Source organism: Mesocricetus auratus, unplaced genomic scaffold, assembly GCF_017639785.1.
Source record: "Mesocricetus auratus isolate SY011 unplaced genomic scaffold, BCM_Maur_2.0 Super-Scaffold_100011, whole genome shotgun sequence".
NCBI classification, from domain to species: domain Eukaryota; kingdom Metazoa; phylum Chordata; class Mammalia; order Rodentia; family Cricetidae; genus Mesocricetus; species Mesocricetus auratus.
In genome coordinates, this window is record NW_024429195.1 from 72,565,631 (window position 1) to 72,588,011 (window position 22,381).

General features: G+C 43.8%; 1 protein-coding gene and 1 long non-coding RNA gene across 5 annotated transcripts in view; one reads left to right on the top strand and one right to left on the bottom strand.

Annotated features, from left to right (window-relative positions):
- Positions 1–22,381, top strand: part of Cradd (CASP2 and RIPK1 domain containing adaptor with death domain) — a 172,612-nt gene that overhangs the window by 41,816 nt on the left and 108,415 nt on the right. The gene's annotated exons all lie outside the window — the stretch shown is intronic.
- Positions 2,240–21,678, bottom strand: LOC121143306. 2 transcript variants are annotated; one of them, XR_005880515.1, is made up of 3 exons: positions 21,545–21,678; positions 6,017–6,129; positions 2,240–2,812 (listed from the first exon to the last, which is right to left on the bottom strand). It is a non-coding gene; the product is annotated as an uncharacterized LOC121143306 (long non-coding RNA). The 2 variants fall into 2 exon arrangements; XR_005880516.1 differs by having other exon boundaries at positions 21,438–21,678.

Here is a 22,381-nt window from a genome sequence, read left to right on the forward strand (position 1 = left end):
GTCCAGAAATGATTCAGGGCACCACCACTAGAAATTCATTTCCTCTAGTGAAATTCCACCTGAGAAAGGTCCTAGAATTTCCCAAAATATCCACGCTAACTGGGAACCACGTGATCAAACACATGAGTACTGAGTGGGGAGACCTTTACACTAATCCAGGTGTGGGGGCGGGGCTGAAGCCGAAGGGTTCTGGCTTAGGTGTGAGGAAGGCATCAGCTGCCCCACATTTACCAGATTTCTCCAGAGCTTGGGTGACATGGAGACTTCCATTATGCTTCTCACCTTAACCAAGAAAAACCAACAAGAGTGGGTTACTTTTTCTTCCTTCCTTCCTTCCTTCCTTCCTTCCTTCCTTCCTTCCTTCCTTCCTTCCTTCCTTCCTTCCTTCCTTTCTCTCATTCTGTCTCTCTCCTCTCTCTCTCTGTCTCTACCTCTCTCCCCCTCTCTCTCTGTCTCTGTCTCTCTCTGTCTCTCTCTCTCTCTATCTCTCCCCCCCTCTCTGTCTCTGTCTCTCTCTCTCTTTTCAGGTGCTGGTGCTGGTGCTGGTGCTCCTGGTGCTGCTAGGCCTGACTGTGATAGGCAGCCTTTGGGACCTGCAGGTCCTGTATCCGGCCTGGGTAGTGTGCGTTTGGTTCCTATGATGTGATGCTCTGTGCTGTGGTTCCCTGTGAGGAGGGACACAATCAGGCCTGTTCTGTGACTCTGTCAGTCTTCTTGGCACCCGCTGCCGCCCCCATGTGTGCCTGCAGTCTTTCTGTTGTCTCGCTTGCCTGTGGAACCAGCTCTCTTCAAGTTAGCGCACCTTATAGGTGACCTTCTGAGGGTTTGCCTCTCAGCAATGTTGGTAGTGCTCTGAAGAACTGCTGAGAGCGGTGGCCCTCATTCTGTTACACAGAGTCACCTTTTGTGGTAAGCCATATTCTTACTCATTTCACAAATGGCTCAGATCCTTTATGTTGTTTTGTTCAGCTCACTCAGGAAATGAAAGGGTAGACATTTTAATTGTTTTGAACAGCATTTTGGTCCTCACACAGACTCTGAGAACCAGCCACATGCAGAATTTGGCTCTCAGACTTCTGTGTTCTTGAGTGAGAGAGAGAGTCTAGCCAAGGATTGGGATTACCTTCAAAAGGGCAAAAAGGCAGTTTCTCTTTTGCTCATGAAAGAAAACAGGTGCCAAGGAGGTGTCCCCTTTAAAAAAAGTTTCTTTTAGAGATCATTTGGATAAAATGTGTGGTGCAGCAAGAGAACTTGAAATCATTGCTCTGGGCTCAAATAAGGCTTGCTTCTGTTCATTCTGGGTCTGTGCAGGTTGCTCTGGGTTATAGGCATGAGTAACTATGCACGGCAAGGTGTTTTATTGTTGTTACTTTCAGACGTACTTATTTTTATTCTATGTGTATGAGTGTTTTCCCTACGTGTATGAATGTGTACCATGTGCCTGCCTAGTGCCTGAGGAGTTCAGAAGTGGGTGTCAGATCTTCTGGAACTGGAGTGAAGGATGGTTGTGAGCCACCCTGTGGGTGCTGGGAACAGAGCCCAGGATCTATGCAAGAGCAATAGTCAACCACTGAGCCCTCTTTGCACACCCCTGTTTTTACTTTTAAGTAACATAAGACAAAAAGCAGTGACAGAGTTCCCAGTACTCTTTGTTTAGTTTCCCCGCCTACCACTGTAAGCGACCATGTTACAGTGTCAAAAGCTGGACACTGATCTTGGGGCGGTACTGGTGACGGGCCTTTTGGGGATCCCTTTCCATGTACTTGTGTATATGTGCACCTGTGTGTGTAATTCTGTACAATTTCACATTGAGAGTCACTTGTGCTTTTGGTTTGTAGCATGCTTATCTATCATGGAATTATTTGGAATCAGGAAACAACACTGGAAATTCCTTCCTGGGGAAGTCTTGCTATAATGCTCTTAGTTGAAGGTTTCTGGATCAGGAAGTAGAAGTCGGGTTCCAGTTCCTGTTCTCCAGCTGGCCAGCTATGCCGCTTTGATGAACACCACTCTCTCACCCCGAAAATGAAGGCGCTAAGCCAAGACACTGAAGGTAAAGTTGGAGCTGTCCACCCCAGCTCCTCCAGTGTGGGACTTGAAACCGCTGTTATCATTACTAGTGAGTTAATTTTCAATCAAGCACAAGTAGATTTTATAAAGTGGACTTTATAAAGTTTCAAGATACCATTACCCATTAAAAACATTGTACCATTTTTTGCATTGTTATGCTATTAGCTTCTGGAGTGTTTCCTTGGGTTCTTTCCTTTTGTTGATTTTTAAAAACAGTGTGCCAACATGAGTGTGACTGAGTGTGAAAATGGGAGTGACAGAAAGTGTGTCACACACTTCCGGATGTCTTTCTTGATCTCTCCAGCTCGCTCTCTCCATGGTTGTAACCCAGGGTGGTCTCAGTTTGCTAACCTCTTGCCTTCCTCGCTGTCCCAAGTACTGGATTGCAGGCATATTGCTGTTACCCCCAGCTCAAAATAGTAATTTCTGTGAAGTTTTGTTTTGTTTTGAGGAAAGGTCTCATGTAGCTCCAACTCAAACTCATCTTAAGCTCCTGATCCTCCTGCCTCCACCTCCCAAGTGCTAGGATTATAGGCGTGCACTATGCCCATCCTAAAAATCCATGTTTTTGTTCTGGTGTGTCACCATCACTCGTAACTCAGGTCTGCCTTAATGGTCCCTCGTTTTTTGTGGAGAGACAGACTTGCCTTGAAGAAGGTGGCTTGGGAGAAGTGGGGGAGGGGCACAGGATGAATGTGCTGCCTCTCCTGAAGTCTCTTCTTGGCAGGGCTGGGAATGGCTGCTGTGGGGAGAAGGGTCGGATCAAAACAGGTAACAGAGGCTCACACTTCAAGGGTCTTTTGGCACCATAGTAGAGCTCTTTTTTACACACACAAGGATGCTGTCAAGGAAAGGGCCATTTGCAATCAAGTGTTTCTTGTTCTCATAGAATCTGAAGATAATTTTAGAACTTCCCGATGTCAAATGCAATCATTATTTAGTGGTTAGAATATTTATATCTATGGTATGATTGTGCATTTGATTTCTGTTCTAGGTCTTACCCTTGCTTTTTAAGTAGTGTAATAAATGGTTTTCTTGTCTGTGGGGTTGATTGAGTCAGAATGAACGTATAGCTTGCCCAGTTGCCCAATTATGTGACATCGGTACTGTGCCTTGGGGACATTCCAGAGGACTTTTGTTGACCTCCAGTCCTGTCAGTGTCATTGACTCCTGAGTCACCTAACCTGCCTCTCTCATGTCCCATGAATGAAGTCTCTGTGAGGCAGTCACTGGATGTTGACCTTGACTGAGAATCTGTGGCTGTATGAGTGATAAGGAGGAGGCCACCCAGAGAGCTACTGGCCAGTAGCAATGTGGCCTGGTGACTCTTTGGCTTCCTTGCCTTTATTGGATCTACTGTGTAGTAATTTGTCCCTCAAATTGGGACATTAAAGCCACTATTAGATATTGCTCATTATTTTATGGGTTAGGCATTCAGAAGTGTTTGGAATAAATTTCCCTTTTGTGTCAGCTGAAGCAGCTGGGCCTGAAAGATGCACTCTGAGATGGCTTCCTACGTAGTACCTGGAACAGTGGACAGTTGGTGCCAGCTCCTGGCTATGTGCTTAGCAGGATCTTGACCTAAGTATCGACACATAGTCCCTTCAATGGCTGTGGTGCCTCATAGCGTGGAAGCTGAGGTTCTCAAAAGGTGAGGCCAGCATTTCAGGACTCAAGGTTTCTTGTAAATATGTAACCAGGTATGCCATTCAGTTATTGCATTCACACAGCCCTCAGAACACTAATCCTTTTGTATGTTATGGTCAAGGATGTCACTTAGATCAACTAAGGCTCTGGTGCCAGATAAGGGCAGAGATGAAGTCATCCTCACCTTTCACAAAGGAGAAACCATTGCAGGCCATGATTAACCACATCAGAATAGTGTTTATGGAGTACCAATTTGTACCCTCCCGAAGTTCAGCAAGCTTACAGTGTAGTGATCCAGTAGCCATTCTGTGTGCTGGGACCCTTTGTGTGTGGTGCGATGTCCACTTGAACAAAAAGATCCCTGCTGCAGCAGTGCATCCGAGCCCCTTGATGAATAGGACCCCAGAGAGTGGCCTGACTGTCATCTCAAAATATCTGGAAAGCTGTCGACCCCTGAGTCCTTGTACAAACCAGTTTGTCAGGAGAGTTCAAATTGTTGCTCCACTAGCTGGAAAGGGCACTAAGAGATTACACCGTTACCCTCACCTTCCAGAAAGATTGACTGAGTGTCTTTAGGTGTCAGAGTCTGGGTACATGGGAAGAACATGCCGGACTCTTGCCCTTGAGACAGCATTGAGGAAGTAGAGGAAATGCATGAGATGACTAGAAGGCTCTCGAATGTAAATAGACCAGCAAGTAAAAGCCCAAGAATGAGATGGTCAGTAGAGGTTGGGTTATATCATCGTGATTATAGCTGGGAGAGGTAGTTAGGAGATAGGGTATCTGCCACACAGAAAGCAAGATCCAGAATAGAACTCCTTGCCTCCACCTAACCTCCTTGCTTCCTGACTTAATCTGGTGTTGCTGTAATAAAATGCCCGACTGTGTACTTTATAAAGTCAGAAAGGTTTATTTAGCCGATGGAGCTGGGGGCAGAAGAGCATAACACTGGCATCTAATCAGCTCTGGGAGGGCTCCACGCTGCGGCATCACATGGCAGGGTGTGTGTGAGAGAATGGGGCTCACTTTCTAAAAAGAGTTAACTTGAGGGAGTCAGGGGAATTCAGGATTTCTTGTAGCAACCCATTCTCGTGAGAACTATTCCAGTCCTACAAGACTTGTATTATTCTTTTCAACTGCATTTATCACATGATCTTACTACCTTCCCATAGACTCAAATTGTAATGTTTCCACAATAGCTTCTCCCTGGAGACCAAGTTTCTGTTACAGTAACGCTGGGGGTTGGGGGGGGGGCAGGTCACAGCCAAACCACACCGTCTCTGCCTCCGACTGTCTCCTCCTGAGGTGTGCGGACACCACAGGGTCTTGGTGCTTACCACTCTCCTGTAGCGTGTCTTTCTCCCAAATAACCACACGGAGACGTCTTATTATTTATGAAGGCTCGGCTGATTGCTCAGGCTTGTTTCTCACGAGGTCTTACAACTTGAATTAACCCATTTCTATCCATCTGCTCGTTGCCCCAGAGCTCAAGGCTTGTTTACCTCATTATATGCCGTGTTTCCCCACATCTCCCTGCAACTCTGTCTTCTTCTTCCCAGCATTCTTCTGCCCTGAAAATCCTCCCTAGGTATTGACCACCTAGCTTTTTATTAGACCAGTCACACTGATGTGTTTTCACACAGTGTAAAGGAATATTCTGCAACATCCACCTGCAAAGCTGAACTGTTTTCCCATTTCTGTCAGCTCTTTGCTGACTCCTGCCTTCCTCCTGCCTTCTTTGACTTGCCTGTCTGTTCCTTCTCCTTTATCAGTGTTTATCTTCAAGAAGATCATTGTATCCTCAACACCCAGAACAATGTCTGGCATGTGGCTGGTGACTAGGAAAATATTGTTAAGTGGTGCCAGTGCTGTGGTTCAGCAGGTAAAAACACCTGACACCAAGCCTGGGGACCCATGTGGTAGAGGCAAAGGGCAGCCTCCACACGCATACCCTAGCATGCTCATGAGTGAATATTTAAATCTTTAAAAGTATTGGTTAAATGTGTGCCAGAACCTTAAAATGATATATGCTTGGACTTCTTATAACAGAAAACCATAAACTGGGTAGCTCACACACAGCCGCTTATCTGTCACATTCTAGAAGCAGAGTCCATGCACTAGCAGCTTTGTCATCTGATGCGGGCCATGTGCTGGCTCACAGGTGGCACTTCCTACTGTGTATTTATGTAACTGAAGAGCCAAGTTCTCTGAGGCTTCTTTTACAAAGGTAACGATTCCATTTGCAAGAGCTACATCTTCACAACCCCCTGCCCCCTGCCCCCAGAGCCTCATCTGATACCTTCATGTTGGTGGTTAGATTTCAGGGTGTGACCTTCGGAGGTCACTCAATGCTTAAGAGTGTAACATAGTCTTGATTCAGCCACGTGGAGAAGAGTTGCTTTTTCTGACGGCCTGCAAGACAGAGTGAAAGAGAGGGGAGAGGTGTATGACCCGTTCACAGACACCAGCTTGAGCTCCTGCATCACTGGTCTGATGGGGATGCCCTTCTGTACATAGGTTTCTCTGATTGGTTAATGAATAAAACACTGCTCGGCCAATGAGGCAGGGAGACAGGCGGGACTAGGGGAGGAGAATTCTGAGAAAGGTAGGCAGAGTGAGCCCGCCACACAGAGTGGCGATGCTGCCAGAGGAGTAACAACATGCTGGGGTATTACTGGGTAAGCCACTGCCTTGTGGCAATACATAGATTGATAGAAATGGGGTAATAATTAAGACAGAGCTAGCCAATAAGAAGCCCTAGTCTTTGGCCAACAGTTTCACAATGTGTGTTTATTTGGGGCTCTCAAGGGTGGCGGGACCCTGCTGGCCAGAAAGCTTTGATCAACACTGGTCCTTGAGCATCTTCTGAGTGGTTGCTCATGAGGGCACTGTACTCAGCTTGCACAGGGAGGATCCACTTTGAATAGGAACCTTAGATCATGGAGAGCTTGCTGTTTTTGAAAAGTATTATGTAGGATGGCCTTTCTTTGTCTCATGTTTATATTTCCAACGAGGATATCCCAGTTTTTGTTTTAACTTGTTGAGACTGCTCAGCATGTTCCTACACTTGGCTACTTGCAACAGTTTCTTAGTTCTTACAGCTTTGTGTGTTAGCTGGCCTCCAGCGTAATATCAGATAATGTGTCCCTAACACAGCAAGTGTGCTGGGTTTCAGAGCTCAGCTGGGACTGGGATGCCCCCTGTTCACTTTCTGTGGGGGGGCACTCTGGTTTTCGGCTGCTGTGTCAGAGCTGGGTTTGAGACTGGCTTCCTCGTTGTACGGTGGTCAAGTTGTAAAGTGAGGCGGAGTAGCAGCTGCTTGTCTTGAAGCCAAGACATGAAGCATCACCTGCGCCTCCTCCTGTTAGCCAAAGCGAGTGACACAGTCAGCTCAGCTCAAAGGGAAGGGAAATCAATTCCACCTCTTGATGCATGGGTTGCCATGCTTGCTCCCAGAGAGCAAGGGCATTTTAGTCACGTTTGCAGGCCGTGCACTTCAGCATGCCGAGACACTCCTTATATTGTCAACAAGATGAGGATCATGTGACCCTTTTGGTTTTGAATTCTGAATTGCTTGATGAAAGAAACCACCATGAAAACTCTATGATTAAATAGGCCTTGAAATGATACTGACCATGTAAGCCTTGCTTTCTGCTTTGCCATTATGCTGGCTTCTGCTGGGTCCTCTGGGTTGTGTAGATGATGGGGTCAGAATTCAGAGGAATCTGAGAGGTGATCCTGGACTCTCTTCTGATTCTCACTAAGAGAGTTGGAAAGTAGTTAAGTTTATCAGCAAGACAGTTAACATGGACGGGAAGCCCAGCAGGGGCTGGAGAGCAGCTCAGTGTGGCTCAGAGTGGACTTGGGTCCAAGTTCTGTCCTCAGCACTCATGTCACACACACTACAAATAATACAAAATGATTCTCAAATAAAAGGACACACAGAGGGCCAAGAAGCAGAGGTAGCGGTAGCAAGTCCTTTGTTTCGCGGTGATTGTGTGATGGGAAAAGAGGAGAGGAAGCCGGAACTACGCAGCTTTATGCCGTCTGTCTCCAAAATGGCCTCTCTGATTCTGTTCCTGGCTCCTGCATTCTGTTTCACACGTAGCAACCAGTGGGTCTTTGGAAAATCCAAGTCAGATTGTATTATTCTCCTGTTCAAAATACCCCAGCAGGTTTTTGCTGTATCCATGATAAACACAGGCTCTCTGTGTGTTGGCTTCCATCCTCCTCCGGTCCACCCTCTTCTCATTCTCTCTCCTCGTCTGTGATTGAGCCTCATGTTATCCCTTCTGTTCCCAGAGCTCGCTAGGTTCATCTTGCCAGGTTCATTCTGTCTTGAGGCCCTTGTTCTTGCTGTTCCCTCTCTGGAACACTCTGTACCTGGATCTTCATGTGACTGTTTCTTCATTCAGGCCTCAGCCCAGATGCCTGCAGCCAGATCTTTCCTGACCCTAGGCCCCTGCAGCGTGACCATCTCCCTCCTCACTCCTCTACCTCTCCATTTCTGTCCTTTTTAAATAGTGATTATTTGATTTTTTTTTGTTTGTGTGAGTGTTTGCCTGCATGCATGTAACTGTACCATGTGTGGGCCTTGTACCTTGGAAACCGGAAGAGGGCATTGGATCCCCTGGAAGTGGCCATTGTGAGCCACCATATGGATGCTGGAGGCTGGGTCCTCTGCAAGATCACCGAGTGCTGTTTAATCGCTGAGCCATCTCTCCAGCCTGTTCTTTTCAGTGGAGCTCTGTTTTCTCTTTTGTAAGGCCTTGGTGGTGCGTGTTTATACACCTGTTGTTACCTGAGGACAAGGACACATGAGGTGCTGTGTAAAAGAACATCCAGTACCTGGTGTGCTCTCCATGTTAGCTTTGTCAAGATGTCACTTTTTGCTACTGAAATGTCCCTTAATTGTATCTACTTTATTGTCCCTTATTCATCACTCGGGTGTCTGCTCTGTGACAGCCTTTCCCACCTCCATAGCACTGCCAGGGTACTGTCGTATCAAGCACATCCTGAACAACTTGTAAAACCAGGAACTGAAGGCCCAGTGGTCACACTGAACAGGCCAGTGAACCATGAAATCAGCGGCCAGGAGAGATTACTGGATTGTAAGAAAATGTTTACTTGTGTGTACTGGGTTTGGGATTCTAATTCAGTGTTCTCTTGCAGGACATGGAAAGAATTTGGGGATGATTTACTGTTAATTTTCCTTGTGAAATTTTGAAACAGTGGCAAACAGGATTGTGTAGATAGAAACTCAAGTCCTTCAAGAGTGAAGGATGTGGGTTTAAAATTTAGATTGCTAATCCCAACACTTGGGAGGCTGAGGCAGGAGGATTACAGTGACTCCCTGTTTTACAACAGAAACCCACAGTCCTGAATTGGGAGCTTTATGTGTGTATAGTTTAGAGTGTCTTATTAGAAGGAGTGGTACCGAACTGTAATACCAGCATTTCAAAAGGCAGGAGGATTGCTCTGAGTCTGGCCTGCAGAGTGAGCTCCTGTGTCCAGGGAAAAAAAAGTATGACCTGTGATAGGTAAATGGGGCTTCCTCAGGGAAAGGAGGTCTGGAGAAGCAAATTGAAAATTTTCAGGTCATCACTGAATTTCGTAGCAGAGTCCAGATGAGCCCTGGTTTTCTACACAGCATCAACTGCTTGTAACCATTGAGCCAACTCTCTAGCCGTGTGTTTATTAGCTTATTTGTTGTTATTGTTTGTTTGTCTGAGACGGGCTCACTATGTAGCCCAGGAAGGCCTGGAACTCTGGACTTTATGTAGACGAAACTGGCCTAGAACTCAGAGGTCTGCCTGCCTCTCACCTAGTCAGTCTTAACAGCTGTTTTAGAAAACTTTAGGAATGAGAAAATGGGGCGAGAGCCATTCATGCTTTTGATTCCTGCATAAATGACTATGTAGAGAGAGAGAGACTCCTGGCTTCACCCCTTTACCTTCAGCAAAGATGAGCATATTGGTTTTATTTTCAGTTATCGGAAAGCGTCAGGAACAGAACAGTTATTATCTGTCATGCGAGGACGTCTCAAGAATGTTGCTAAACAAATGCAACTGTTAGCAGTTCTCAGCAGGCATTTGTTGCAGAGGAGACCATATGTGACAAGAGATGTGAAAAAAGGAGAGAATCAACTGCTGTTGTGTAAGAGGCAAGAATCAGGCACAATTTCATGCTGGGGATTCTTGATATTAAAACACCTGTGCCAGGGATAGCCAGAACCTCAAGCTAGATGGAATGGAAACGTGGGAATTGGTGTGCAGAGAGCTCTAACTTATTTGCATGTGGGACCTCTGTGCCAGTAACAGACTCTTGTAGCCCTTTGGGCATTTCTTAGACTCTTCGCTTCATTTGCTTTGGTCTATGGTAAAGAAGTCATTTCACAGAAAGGCAGCTGTCTACATCAGCTCATTATTGCTTACCCGAAGTCTATAGTTTACGTACGGCTCATTCTGTGTTGCAAGTTGCCTGGATTCGGAAACGTGTGTTATAGTGTCACACAGAGCATTTCTAGTGTCCTAAAAAATGCCTGCACTCTAATTAATTATTCATGCCTCCTCTGTAATCCTGGTTGTCATGAATCTTTTAAATACAATTTGAGACAGATTCTCATATAGCCTAGGCTAACCTTGAACTCTTTGTGTAGCTAGCTGATGATGACCTTGAACTTCTGATCTGCCCACCACTATATCTTGAGTGTTAGAGTTACAAGTGTTCTTCACTACTCTCAGTTTATATATACCGTGTTGGGGATCAAAACCAGGGCTTCATACATGCTATGCAAGTTTCTCTCAGCCGAGCATCCTCCTCCTTGACCATCAGTCGATTTTGACTGTTTCTGTAGTTTATCTTTCCAGAATGCAATGGAATTGGAATCATATGGTAGGCAACCTTTTGAGAATGCCTTCTCTCATGTGGTAATAGTCATTAACTTTTCCTTGTGTCTCTTTATAAGTGACTAGTTTCTCTTAGGTGCTGAATAATATTCCATTGTCTGAATATGCCATGTTTATTTATCCATGCACTTACTGAAGGACATCTTGGTTGTTTTCAAATTTTGGCAGTTTTAAATAAAGCTTTATAAGCACAAGCTTTTTCTTTTGGGCCACCAACCAGCTCCCAAATCATGACATGGAGAGGTCTTATCAGTTATGAATGCTCAGCCTACTTTAGGCTCATTTCTGGCTAGCTCTTTTAACTTAAATTAGCCTGTTTCTCTTATCTACCTTTTGCCTCCTGGCTTTTTACGTTTCTTTCTTCTGCATATCTTATTTTCACTGCTTCTCATGTCTGTCTGGTGGCTGCCTGGTTTCCGCCCCCAGGTGTGTTCCCCTCTTTCTCCCTCATTCTCTCCTCTTTCCTTCTTTCTGCCATTCTTAGATTTCTCCTCCTATTTATTTTCTCTGCCCACAAGCCCCACCTATCCCTCTACTGTCTAGCTATTGGTTGTTCAGCTTTTTATTAGACCAATCAGGTGCCTTAGGCAGGCAAAGTGAAGCAGCAACACATCCTCACATAAACAAATACAGCCCAAGAAGAGTGACCTATCTTTAAGTCATTAACAAAGGCAGCAGAAACAAATGTAACACATCTTTGCCTAGTTACAATATAATTCTACAACACATGGGCATGCTATCTTTTGGGTTATACAGTTTCAGTTTACTAAATAAATACCAAAAAACTGAATCATATGATAAGGCTATGTTTTATCTTATAAGGAACTGGCAAACTATCTTCTAAAGTGGCTGTACAGATTTTCATTCCCACTTGTAATGAATGAGGGCGAATGAGGGCTCTTGTTAATCTGAAATCTCACCAGCATTTGGTGTTGTCAGTGTTTTGGATTTTGGCCAATCACATAGGTATATGGTGGGATCTCGATGTGTTTTAATTTGCAGTTCCCTAGTGATTTAAAATGCTCATCACATTTCCAGCTGCCCACTTGCCGTCTGTGTATATTCTTTAGGAGGTGTCTACACAAGTCTTTGGTCTTTTTCTTCATATACTTTGAATAACAGTCTTTTGTCAGGTGTGACTTTCTCTCTGGCTTGTCTTTTGTTTTCTTGACAGATTCTACTGCAGAGTAGTCTTTTCTATGGGTACCTGGGGGTGTACCCCAAAAAAGTCATCCCCACACCTACAGTCACATAGATTTTCTCTCATTTTATTTATTTATTTATTTATTATTATTATTATTATTATTATTTTTGAGACATTCTTATTTTTGAGACACAGTCTTGCCATGTGGCCTTGGCTAGCCTGGAATTCACTATGTAGAACATGCTGGTTTCAAACTCAATAGAGATGTGCTTGCTTTTGTCTCCCAAGTGCTGAGATTAAAGGTGTGCACCCCATCACCACACCTGCTCATTATAGTTTTTAATGAAGCCTTGTTTTTATTTTATGTATTTGCCTGCATGTCTATCTGTATACATAAATACAGAGGCCAGAAGTGGAGGGGGTGGAGCCCCAGAAGTACAGCGCGTTGGTAGCTACCGTGTAAATGCTGGGAATACAATCCCAAAGATCTGTAAGAGCAGCAAATGCTGAGCTATGTCTCCAGCCCCAATCTTACTTAATTTTTTTTGTATGTTTGTCTTAGATTTTGTAGGATATTTTTGCAGCTACCTGAGTCCCCTTTGAACTAACTCTGTATGGATTTACTGGCAGCACAAGTGTCAATTTCTTCCTCCTGTCCCTTGTATCATTGCTGTCATTCATTTCTTGCACACATAAGCATATATAACTATCAGGTTAGAAGAAACTCCTTTTTTCTGGAGGTTAGACAAAGCCTGCATTCCCAAGGAACTCGGGAAGCTGGTTCACACATGCCAAAAGCAGTTATTCTTCTTATCTCTAGCAAAAGGCACATATGGCTCCCCCGTTAACTTGCGCCTGTGGTACTTACCGGCATGTCGAGATCCATGCCAGCCTACCCTGCTAACCAGTATTTGTTGTACACTTCAAAGCCTCCTAACCCAGGCCATAAACTCCATTCTCCCAGGTACCCAGTTCTGATAACCCCCAGAGAGTCCTCCACATTCTTCTCTTTGCCCACTGTCCCAACAGCCTTGGAAATGTGAATAAATTTTTCCTTTTGCATCCACAAAGTGGCTATTTCCTTTTTTTTGTTAAGCCCCTTGCATGCATTCAGTACACACACACGCACGCACACACGCGCGCACACACGCGCACACACACACACCCCTACGTAATAAAATGTATTGTTTTCATTAGCATTTTGCAAAAATTTTGTTAGAGCAATTAAGAATATAAAAAATATGAACAAATGGGTCTCTGATTTGTGTGTCTTCTCTTGGACTCTTTCCCTTCTGGTAGTTTGTTTTGCCCAACTTCATTGTAATTGTTTTTGTTTTACTTTATTGTATTTAAAAATCAGGAAATAAAGGAAAAAAGAAAGAAAAAGAATGAAAACCTAGCTACTAAGATTCAAGTTAACAGCTGAGCTGTCACTTACGCCTGCTGGGGGAGGGACAGTCGGGTCTCTCCAATAGAGAGAACCCAGGACAGGCCTTGTGCTCAGGAGTAGTTGACCAACATATAGTAGACTTTGCAGATTTTTTGGTGTGCTTTTATTTGGTTACAGTTTTGGGGGGGTATTTTGTTTTCTTGGTTTTGTTGTTGGGATTGGATTTTTGCTTGTTTTTGAGAAAACTTAAAGTTGGGTGGGAAGGGAGGGGAGAGGATTTGGAAGGTCTTGGGGAATGAGAAGAATATGCACAAAATATATTTAAATTTAAAAATTGCTTTAAATAATACAGAATATAATAATAAATAAAGCTTGTTCCTATATACCAGTGGCTCTTAACCTTCCTAAGGCTGAGACCCTTTAATACAGCTCTTCAAGTTGTGGTGACTCCTAACCGTAAAATCATTTTTGTTGCTTTTTCATAACTGCAATTTTCCTACTGTTATGAATCATATTGTAAATACCTGTTTTCTGATGGTCTTAGGTAACTCCTGTGAAAGGGTAGTTTGGACCTCCCAAAGGGATCATGACCCACAGGTTGAGAACCACTGTTGTAAATGAATTAACGACTGTACTCAGCATGACTTCAAGCATAGCTCTGAAAACATTAAATAATCCTACCACTTATAAGGTGGTGGAGCACTAGCTTTCATGTCTTAATTATCTGTAGGAGTTTACAAAAAGGACTTTACAGCTTTATTCCGGTTAAGTTTGAGCTGTAAAATTTGAGTTGAAGATTTAATTGAAGGTCATTTAGCACCAAAATAAAGCTTTAAAACCATAAATGCAGTCCATAGAGAGACTGGAAACTTTATCTTTTGGTACTTTCAGTGTGCACCATTACAGAATATTGCAGTCTCTTGTATGACTCAGTTTATCCAAATACTAAAGCCTTTTTTGGTTGTGAGCCTAGCCTTTAATGGCTGAGCCATTTCTTCAGCCCCCAGATAGCTAAAGCTTAATAAAGTTAGTGAAGACAGACATTCTGCACATTTATTTTCAAGTCAGTTACTGACTGACTTGAGCAGATCTTAGGAATTTATAAGCTTTATTTATCATATAATATATATATATATATACATACATATATACATACATACATATGTACATATATATCAAACATTTTTTTTTCAAGACAGGGTTTCTCTGTGTAGCTCTGGAGCCTGTCCTGGAACTTGCTCAGTAGATCAGGCTGGCCTCGAACTCACAGAGACCCACCTGCCTCTGCCTCTCGAGTACTGGGACTAAAGGCGCGTGCCACCACTGCCTGGACCCATATGTTGTTTCTTATATAAAATTTCTAGAAGCCTGGTGTTGAACAATTAGCAAAGACATATATGGTTAGATATACATCTCTCTATGTCAGTTTCTGTTTACCTGAATATATCTTTATAACCTTAGCAATTTATCCTCATACAAAATCCATTCTAATCTAAAATGTTTTAGAGACTTGCTGTTGGCTCCTTCTTAGTCTATAGCGCAGGGCTCAGCAGGACTGAGTTTTGTAACTGTTGCTTTAGTTGGTTTGTATCACATGCCATCTTAATCAACATAGTGAAGTTGCAGGTGCTCTCTTTTTAACCTCAGGAAAGATGACTGCCAGCCATGTGGTTGCTCCCATTCTGATGAGGTCATCAGGTAAGATGAGGCAAGCCATGAGATTGCTATTTAAAAACATCTATTTTATTAGCATATCTAGTTATAAAAAAGAGTTGAATACGTTACATGTACAGTATATTGTAAATAAGAGTTAAATCACATATATAGTAAATTGTAGCAAATTAAGATTATCTTTGAATAGATTTTAACTATAAGCCCTTTGTTATGTTTTAAATTAAATTGTTACATACTTTTTTAGCCATATCCAATGAATTTACAAATCCTGAGATAGTTTACAACATAGTCTTCAGAGGTTTTTTTTTTTATGAGAGTAGAGAGCAAAAAAAAAATTGTAGAGATAAAGGTTTTTCTGTTCTTTTTCTTTGTGGCAGGGTCTCTTTACATAGCTCTGGATGTCTGTCCTGGAATTTCAGATCAGGCTGGCCTTTAACTCACAGAGATCTACTTGCCTCTGCCTTCTGAGTGCTGGCATTAAAGGGTGCACCTCCATGCCCAGTGAGAAAACAGATTTTTAAGAGTAGAAAATAGGAAAACCTTTGAGATAATAGACTTTGGAAGCGTAGAGTAGGGAAACTTTTGGTATAAGAGATTTGGGGATCATTTGTTTGTGCCATGGCAGAAGTTGTTACCATATGCAAGAATTTGGAAATAGAAGGTGCCATCTTTGGCCATTGACTGAGCTGTACTGAGGCCAAGCCATTTGCAGCAATGAGACAGGAAGCTTTAATAAAATCTCTGAGTCCGAGGAGAGAGGGAGGGAGGGAGGGCAGGCAGGCAGGAAAAAAGAACCAGTTGTCATGACTGTCTCTAAAGTCTCAAGACCTCCCCCTGTGCATCTGTGCCTCACTCTTACCCCCAGTCCCTTCTGGGTTACTCTGGGAATGCTGTCCCTGGAAGTGATGCCGCAGTATCTGTAAATGGTAGGGTATAGAAAGCTGTTAGATATTGACTGTGTTGAAGAGAGTGTATCTTGTGGAATATTGTGATATAAGATGTAGTGCGGTGAGTAATGGGAAGAATTTCATGCATTTAGCAGAAAGTATTCATTGTGGGACAAGAAGCTGGACCATTTATTTTGACCATTTACTGTATGAAGAATTTGAATAGGAAACTAACTGGATATGGGTGACTTGTCTCAACTCTTGTTTCATTTGCTGATTTCTCTTAAGTTGCAAAAGCCTCTTCCTGCCGGGTTTGGTGGTGCTCATCTTTAATTCCAGCACTTGGGAGTCAGAGACAAACCGATCTCTATAAGTTCAAGGCTAGCCTAGTCTACATGAAGGGTTACAGGACAGAGAGGGCTGTGTAGAGAGATCCCGTCTCAAACAAACACACAATCAGTCAAGTAAATAGAAAGCTTCTTGTGAGGTAGGCACTTCCCCCATTTTACAGACAAGGATGTTCAGAGAAGTAAATGTTTCCAGGGTCTCAGAATCATGATGCCACTTAAGCCAGCACTGGTTCAGGACCCAGGGTTCCCTGGATTAGCCTGTGTGTTTGCAGCCCTGCAGGGTGCACTGCCTTTGTGGTTAATGTGCACAACAGGCAAAGAGTAAGTGCTTACTTATGGCTTCCTCAACTTTGCTAGGCCTCTTTATTGGAGACAATATATAGTTATTTGAGGCAATATATTTTTATATTTAGCTATTTGGTTTTGTTTCATTTTGTTGCTTTTTATATTAGGGAAGAGGTTTTTCTAGAACATCTAATGTGGGGCATTATCAAATCTAAAAAATAAAAACTTGCTTAGGTTAAAAAACAAACACTGGGCTGGAGAAATGGCTCAGTGGTTAAGAGCACTGGCTGCTCTTCCAGAGGTCCTGAGTTCAATTCCCAGCACCCACATGGTAGCTCACAACTGTCTATAACTCCAAGATCTAACACCCTCACACAGACATATATGCAGGCAAAAGACTAATGCACATAAATTAAAAGTAAATAAATTTAAAAAAGTAAACATTAACCATGAACTTTAAAGAACTACATGGTAGCGTTTTCACACTTTCTCCTGTAAAATCAGCCAGTTGCAATACTGGGAGGTAACAAGTGGCTGCAGAACTTGAGACAGACTGACGGACTTGGTGTGGGTTCTCATGTAGAAGAATTAGAAGAAGGTGTAGGGCCCAGCCATGGAGGCAATACCCAGTTCTAGGAAAGACCACAAATTGAGACCACCCAGGCACTTATGCGGGAATAGACCATCTAAAGAGAAAGTACCTAACATTCCAATCATTGTAGATAGGATCACTAGATGTCCCTTAGCCCAGCACACACCCATCCACTTACACCAAGACACCCCTAGACAAATGTCAGCCAATTAAAAATTCCTCACCCCAACCTCTGCTATGATAAAACCCCACCCCAACTGAGCTCGAGGCTCTCTGATCATGGCAAACTTGAATAAAGGCTCTTTGCTTTTACAAACAGGATTTGGTCTCCTTGTTGGTTTTTGGGGGACTCCGCCATCTGGGCATAACAGAAAGAACTAGACCTGTTGAAGATATTGGGAGATGACTGTCTTTTGTCATTTGGCCATCTCCAGGATTATGCAACAGTGGTGACCTTGGGGTGCTCCTTCAGATTCTGCTCTTGTTAATTACCAACTGTGTTTAGACTTTGAAAGGTCCTTTAACTTTTGCAATTTTAGCATCAACTCTTATTATCCTATCATGCAATTTGCCTTATTTATAGATATTCACATGGGAAAGCTTTCAGCCTCTGCCAGAGAAGGTCAGCTTCGTTGAGTGTTTGGTGGCCCGTTCAGTTGTTTTCCTAATGACTGAGCAGGGTTCAAGACTGGTGTATTCTTTCTGGGTTTGTTTCTAAGTAACTGACAGATCCTAGGATCTCAAGTGGAGCATGAGTGACCGTGTGCTCTGGCTTTCCTCTGGACGCGTGACTTACTTCCTGTGAATTTTGCAAAGGGCTGTTGAGTGGCAGGATCATCTTACAGGCTTTTGGAGCTGATGTGGCATAAACAGTTCATTGAACCTCTAGAGTTATCGTTCACTCTGTGACCATTGTCCCCAAGAGGTGGGACCATTGCTTCAGCTACACAATGTCCCAATATAAAAATGAGCCATAGCACAGTGTGAGCTGTAAGACCAGAGCCAGCCCTGCCCTAATGCGTCTTGCAGGGGTCTATGAGCAGAAAGGGGTGTGATTCCAGCATGAGTCACTATGTAACTAAATAGTCTACCCAATTAGAGAAAATGATTCTTGTGGACGGAAAAAGATTACCTGGTACTAGTGAAGAGTATAAATGAGGGAGAAGATGGGGCTTATTTATTTTTATGTCTATGGGCATTTTGCATATTTGCATAACACATCTGCACGGTGCTCAGAGGACAGAAGATAGTGTTGGACCCCCTGGAACTGGAGTTCTATGTGGCCGTTGGGAAGTGAACCCAGGTCCCCTGAAAGAAAAAGGACTCAACCATCTCTCTAGCCTTCCATATAGTATTTTTTTAAATCATTAAATATAAAATATTAAAATATAGAAAATAAAAACAAAATAGTATGTAAGGCAAGAAATTGGAAGCCAGTATGCTATGGCTACCAAACTTTGGCACAGATGCTGTAAAAAGAAATCATTAACCTCACGAGCATGGATGCATCCTGATAAACACATTAGCTGACAGAGTCTGGTACAGTAGAAAGAGGAGTTTTGTACTGCGTGCCTTTCTCATAGCTGTGATGAAATACCCAGAAGGGTCTATTTTGACTCATGGTTCTAGGGTATGGTTCATCTTGTTTCTGCTCATTCTGGCTCCCAGACCACGGAACACTGTCCACATTCAGGAAGTGTCTTCCCACCTCTACCTCCCCAACCTAGAAACCCCCTCCCAGACTGTCCTAGTATCTTTACCTGTTGCTGAGATAAATGCCATGACCAAAGCGACTTAAGGAAGGAAGGGTATATGTGGGCCCAGATTCGTGAGACAGTCTATCGTGGCAGGAGAAGTCCAGCCAGGAGAAACCTGGAGCAGTTGCTCACATTGTATCCACAGTCAGGAAGAAGAGAGAAATGGGTGCCTGTGCTCAGCTCAACTTCCTTCCTTCCTTCCTTCCTTCCTTCCTTCCTTCCTTCCTTCTTTCCTTCCTTCTTTCCCTCCCTCCCTCCTTTCTTAACACCGTCTAGGGAATGGGGCCACTCACAATATGTGAGTCTTTTCACCTCATCCAGTTAATCTTCCAGAGACATGCCCAGGGGTCATCTTCAGGTAACTCTATAGATGTTATTTAGTTGATAATTAAGATTAACCTCCTGTCCTGGCTGGCTTTAGCTGTCAACTTGACAGAGCCTAGAGACATACAAGGGAGTGACAGCTGAAGGACCACCAGATACATTGGCCTGTGGCTACACCTGCGAGGTTGTCTTGACTGATGGCAGATGTGGAAGGGCACACGGCAGCCTCCCTAGGCAGGTGAACTTGGGCTGAGGAAGAAAGCTAAGCTAGATGAGCACCAGCCAGTGAGGGACTATAGTGTGAACAGTAAGCAGGGTTTCTTAGGGTTTCTGTCTTGACTTCCCTCAGTGATGGCTTCTAACTTGGAAGTGTAAGCCAAACCAACCAGTTCCTCTCTGCTTTTGGTCAGAGTGATTTGTTATAGCAAATGAAAGAATACTAGAACAGAAGTTGGTGTTAAGGACAGGGGATTGCTGTGATTGCAGACTGTGTTATTTTGGGGAGTATTGTGGAAGCATTTAGAAAAGTCACTGAGTGCTCAGAGGTTAGTGGGCTGTTCCATGGAAGCTGAGCCAACATGGAATGTTGAGGGAAATGCAGACAATGGAGGACTGGCATGTAAAGTTCGGAGGGCAGCAGGGACTCTATCAGTCATGCATGTGGCATTTTGGATTAAGAATCTGCAATTATTGACCACTTGGGGCTGAAGAACCAGCTGTGATTAACAAGAGACCAGCACTATTGATGTGAAATAGTCTATGCTTTCCTGGGATAAAGGATGCTGGGCAGCTGGGTCTGCAAATGTAGCTGTGATTAACAAGAGTCCAGCATCATTGAGGTGATTGAACTCTTCTGTGCTCCAATGTGACCATAGGGCCAGCACACAGAAGCTGTGATCCAAGCAGGCCAAGCCTAAATCTGAAGCTCGTGTCTGAACTAGGCAACATGAAAGAGACCTTTATGTGGTGCTAGTTTTGAAGACTTGAAAGCTGCAAGACCAAGGGAGTCATAGAGCTCAACTGCGGCCTGGCCCTGTGTGACATGGGTAGAGCCCTAAAGGGAGGCCAGAAGAGCCCCGTGGTGAAGTGCAGCCTCACTGCGGTGGTGACCCGGGGTACTGGAGATGTGATGATCACAGGATGACTGCCAATGGAGAAGCTATGAAGTGGAGCTAGCTGGGCCTGAGGGACAAGCTACACGTGCTGCAGATAGCAGAGCTGGAGAGGTAGGACTGCACAAGAGAGAGATGTGTGCTGTGCATAGCAAAACTGAAGAGGCAGAGCCCTTAGCCCTCTGAACCCGAGGCTCTGATATGGGGCCTGGGTTACAGCACTTGGTGTTTTCCCTGCTGACTTTCAGTCTTGCTTTGGTCTAATCTCTCCAGTCCTCCCTTTTGGGATGGGAGTGTGTAACGTGTACTCTTCCTCACCAGCTGCCTGGGTCCTGCCGCTGTCTCAGCCCCCAAATAACACACAAGACACTATATTAATTATGAAGCTGTTGGCTGTTTGCTATGGTTTCTTAATGGCTATCTCTGACTTAATTATTAACCCATAATTACTAATATATATATTTATAAGGTCTTACCTTATCAAGAATGCAGACTCATGTGTCCTCTCTTCCTGCAACCACATGGCACAACTTCCCACTCTTGACTACATTTCCCAGAATCCTCCTTGACTCCTAGTCCCACCTATCTTGCTTCCCTATTGGCCAACAGTGCTTTATTTATCAGCCAATAGGACAACATATACACAGAAGGACTTCCCCCATCAGGAGTGTATGCTACAAGCCCATTTATTTTTATGGCTTATTGATTTCAGAATTTTAAGCTAAGAATAAGAGTTCTTATTGTTATTTTAAATAATTTTTGAATTTGAAGAATTTATAAAGGGTTGGTATTATATGCAAGTCATTTAGGGGTAAAAAGAATGAAGTTAAATCTTAACATCAACATTATTTAAAGGTAAATAAGAGTTCTATAAAAGTAGCATCATAAAATCATTATACATGTCAAATTAACTGTCTTGTGCCTTGTGGTGGCACTATTAAAGGTCTTTGTAGGTGTGACAGCATTAGCAGAACTGGAGGGAGAAAACTTAAAAAAGAAAGCAGATACAATTCTTTGAGAGTTCTTTCTTAATGACAGCTTGGTACATAAGACTAATGTCAATATGGGAAAACGGTTGGCCACATATGCAGCAAACAGTTATTACCCAGAATTTATAAGGAGCTCTTACAGATTAATAAACAGAAGATGATTTGTTTGGCTAAAAATGGAACACAAATATGTGACCACAGTATAGCCACAAATGGCTTCCAGCTTTGCCTTACACCTTGACCATCACTGCCTATCATTTGCCATTTGTCTTGGGCTAAAAGCTTCATGTTAATGCCCAATAAAGTACCATGATAGGTGTGTCAGGTTCCAAAGACACTCAGCAGGAATGGCTTACTGGTGCCCAGTGGCATACAAGGTGCCTGTTGGTCTTGGGCTGGCTCGGCATGCGGGTACCTGTCACAGAGTCCATGTGGCTGGCATCCTGGCACCTCTTTGCATATCTCGCCCGTCACTCCCCTCAACCTCTCGAGCCCAGGGCCTTCTCTTCCCTTCCCCCAGTTTCTGACCCCTGCAGAAGAACCCAGCCATTATGGCCACATGATGTCTTGGTTCTCCTCTCTTGGGTCACTTGTTCTCTCCCCGCCCCCTTTTATGACCTGGTTCAGTCTGGATTCTTCCAGATGCCTCTGGCTGTTGTCTCCCACATATCTACAATAAAATCCTTCTCAACTGTACCTCAAAGCATTCATATCATCATTTCCATTCAAGGTGAATTTCTACTCTGGGAGTTAAAGCACTTTGTTCTAAGTCAGGATGCATTTAGCAGGGTGATTGGAACCTAGGGTGTCTGCCTCTAAAGTTTTAGTTCTCTAGGGCACCGGCAGTTGGCTGCTTCTGTACTTGAAAAGAAAATCCAGTGGAATTCCTCAACCAGAAGTTAACTGTTTTTCTATCAGATTGGCAGTTATTTAAACGCAGTACTTGTGCTAGATAATTTTTATGTCATCTTGACACAAGCTAGGGTCATTTGGGAAGAAGGAATCTTAATTGAGAAGATTGTCCTGTAGGTGAGTCTGTAGGACATCTTCTTGATTAATGGTCGATGTGGGAGAGCCCAGTTTACTGTGGATGGTTCCACCCCTGGGCAGGTGTCCTGGATGGCATAGAAAAGCCAGCTGAGCAATCCACAGTCAGCCAGCCAGTAGGCAGCACTCCTCCATGGTTTCTGCGCCGTGACTCCCTCATGCCAGACTGTGGCTGGGTAAGTAAGCCTTTTATACTTGCATTTCA